Genomic DNA, 3,595 nt, shown 5'->3' with positions numbered 1-3,595 from the left:
TATGTTGAAGCAATTTTTTTTAAAGTTCTGTTAAGTCTTAAAAGAGGGTGGTTTACTTTTTGATGGTCAACAATCTAGAAATCCTAGGACTATGCTGTATATTTCTTTTCACTTTTAACATAGGATTTATATGTACATTAAATATACTTGAGAATTAATATTTAATGGCTATTTTACAGATATCTAATTCATGCTGATACAACAAATTATGACAACAGTATTACCGTTAAGAAAGACTGAGCACCCAGAAAAATATTTAAATTCTCAATCCTGTGCCTCTATTTTAGGATATAAGTATTATTACCACAAATTATACTTAATAAAGACTAGAAGAATGATTCTAAAAATTTATAGTATTTTAGATTATTTTCGAAGTGGGCCATCAGAAAGAACTTAGCTTTGTACTTTTACAGAAGGCTAAGGTAGTCAAATCATCTTCAGTGTAGGGTACCTGCACGTTTTTTGGGGGGACAAACACATTTAAACTTACAAGCTTTTGTTTTGTTTTTGCATGTTATATCTTATGGATGACTTTGATACACTAAAATCTGCCTCATTTATCTTTACATAATGTTTAAGTGAACTGGTATTAAAACATTTATTCAAGAAAAGGATATGGATATAAAAATGCTACCTGAGATGCATAGACATGTCATCAAAGTAGAGAAACTTTCCAATATTTTTGAGACAGTTTGATCAGTCTTTTAAATGTGAAAACATAAGTTCATGAGATGACTAAATGGTAGATTATTTTGTTTGTGCATGCTAAGAAAAATGCTGTTGCTTTAGTTTGAGTTCTTCCATAAGTCTAATTGTGGTAAGGAACAATAAAATAGGTTTAAATATCTTTAAAGATAGAATTTTAAATAGGCATGAACTCTAGTGAGAACTGACTTGTAGTAAACATGATACCTATTACTCTAAAACATTCACTTTATTTACCTGAAGAATTTAGGTTAGCTTTAATTATTTCATGATTCTTACACTTTTTTTTTAATGTAATCTTTTTTTTTTGGTGCAGATCCATTGTACCTAAGTTGTATATGCAAGTTTTTGGAAATGTTTATTTAAAAGTTGTTTTGGTATACAAGTGTTCTAAACATTGTATCTAAGAGAGTAACCTGGACTTAAAAATATTAGAAATCAGCTTATGCCTGCCTTTTCATTTTTAAAAAATTTCTTCCTGCCACATATGGTGTGAAATCACAGTAAGTTGCTTAGTAACGGGCTGCAGTATCTGCTTGCTGTTGGAGACTCACATCAGATAATGGAACTGTTCCTGTGTCAGGCTGCAGGAAAGAGGATGTCATGGTTAATAAAACTCACCCAATCCTTTCTGTGCTATGGCGATGTGTAGTCATTTGTTTTCTTTGTTTCCACTGCTTTTGTATACATATTATAAAAGTTCAAATTCTTTCCCAAACTATTAGCAGCTCAGATGTTCCCTAATTTATTAAGTATGCCTTTATTCACAATTTGTTTTTTAAAGTTGCTCTTAATGCATTATAGAATTAACTAATGACTGTTTATTTTTATTACAGTATTTAATATATGTAGTTATTGCCATTTATATTGTGGAGTTTGCAGAATTAAATCAATTGTATAAACTAAACCTTTAAATTAGCTATGTGTGAGGACTCTTTAATGTTTGCAAAGAGGGGAAGGGGTTTGTAGTTAAAAGATTTACTGCTCCAGTTTCTCTTACGAAGATGTAGCAAATTAGGCTCTCTGTGTCCTCAGTTAACTTCTGAGTTAGTTGTGGTAGTAACATGTCCATAGCTTTTCTGTATGGCCACCAGTACTTCAAGAATTTCCCCCAAAATAACAATAGTTTACAAAAAAAAAAATTGCAAAAGGAAGTTTGTACTTTTTAATTTTCTGAGGTAAAATAAGTATAGAATCCTGGCCAATTGAACTCTATATGTTGTTTCTAATGCCTCATTTTATATTTGGGTCCTTCTTAACTAAAATTTCTCCAAAGCTGTTAATAAAACCAGAGCTTCTGTTATCAGTCGTCCCAATTTTCTGCTCCTTTACCTCCAGAACCATCCATCTGTTTTGTATTGGCCATAAGAAATTCTGAAAACAATATATCTTAATTTTTGAGACTTGCCAGTCCATCCAGGAGTCTTATAAACACTCAAATACCAGAGTGTTATTAATTAGCAGAAGGAAGGTAAAAAATCTAGGACAGGTGTTGAAGCCCAAGCAGGAGGCCCCACTCTTTCATTTGTTGAATTGCCACTAGTGGCGGTATTGATTCCTCACCATCACCTTTGTTATTTGTAATGTTTCTTGTTTACTCTTACGTTTTGAGGGTGGGTTTGTTGTCTTTTTAACGTTCTGTTGTCCATAGTCAGGGAGTTGCTAGTGGTGCAGTAATTTGCTAATAACACTGCACTGTATGTTTTGTAGCAGATTTGCCATAATTGGTTTTTAGATGACTAGATGGCATTGTCTGATCTATTATATATGGTGTATCTATAATTACTAGAGTAACTGACTTGCAGCTAGGAAGCAATGGAAGGGGGATACAGAGGGCCCAATAGAAATTAAAGTTGGTGTGTGTATGATGGAAATTCATGGGAAGTCATTTTAAAAGAAGATTGTTCCTTACTTGAGCCTCCAGTGGTTGACCAGAGGATGTTGGAACAGTCTTGTTTTTTATACATATTTGTTTATCTTTCCACGTCTGAAGCCAGTAAGTTTCAGAGTAAAAGAGTAAAATCAACATTCAGTAGTTTTACTGTCACTCAGGCAAAGGTGTGTGTGTGTTCAGTAGTGTCAGTATCTTCTAAGATTGATAGAACTGTTGATCACTAAACCTGGTTTATTAGGGTTCGAATAAAATGGGCTTGTTCTTTGTATACATTTGCATGATGATTGTTGCCTTCCTCATTTTCCAGGCTTTCACCATCAATTAAATTTATGACAACATGAATTAACAAAGGAATATATAATTGCAATTGGTTCTGTTGAATAGCTTATTATAAGGTGGAATAAAGGAGCGAAAATGGTTTGATGGACCCATAATAGGAGATGGGTTGTCTCCTTATGACTGCTGTAATACCCCTTCTATGCTAAGAGCAGAATTTAACTTTATTATAACATACAGTATGTCTCTATCATATCAGTCCACAAAGTGGGAGTCACAGATATGCTAAAGTTAATGAGTGATAAAACTGCACAGCTAGCTGTTACCTGCGTGTTTATCTCCACCGAACTACCTAGGCCAATTTGGAATGGTGACTAGAAATGGCTGGCCCTCTCTGCTTGTTGGTTTGCAAATAAGGAAATGAGGTCTTGAGCCAGGTACCCTACCTAGTTGGAGCCAAACCTGTATTCTTTCCACATAGGCTGCTTTTGCATTAATAATGTTATAAAAGCAATGATAATTTGAGCTAGAGATTTAAATTACTGTAGTGGAAAATGATGGTTATTTTGATTCCATAAAGAATAGATATGGTCTGTAAGGTATGAGTTATGAAACTTCCCAAAGGGAAAAATGATTCTTTTGACCAAGAGCCCCGTGTAATGACTAATACTTTTCCTACCAAACTAATAAGTAGATACTAACATGCTACAATGTGTAATA

Source organism: Balaenoptera ricei, chromosome 18 (assembly GCF_028023285.1).
Source record: "Balaenoptera ricei isolate mBalRic1 chromosome 18, mBalRic1.hap2, whole genome shotgun sequence".
NCBI lineage: Eukaryota > Metazoa > Chordata > Mammalia > Artiodactyla > Balaenopteridae > Balaenoptera > Balaenoptera ricei.
The sequence above is the reverse complement of the archived record's forward strand: the minus strand, read 5'-3'. Positions refer to the sequence as shown.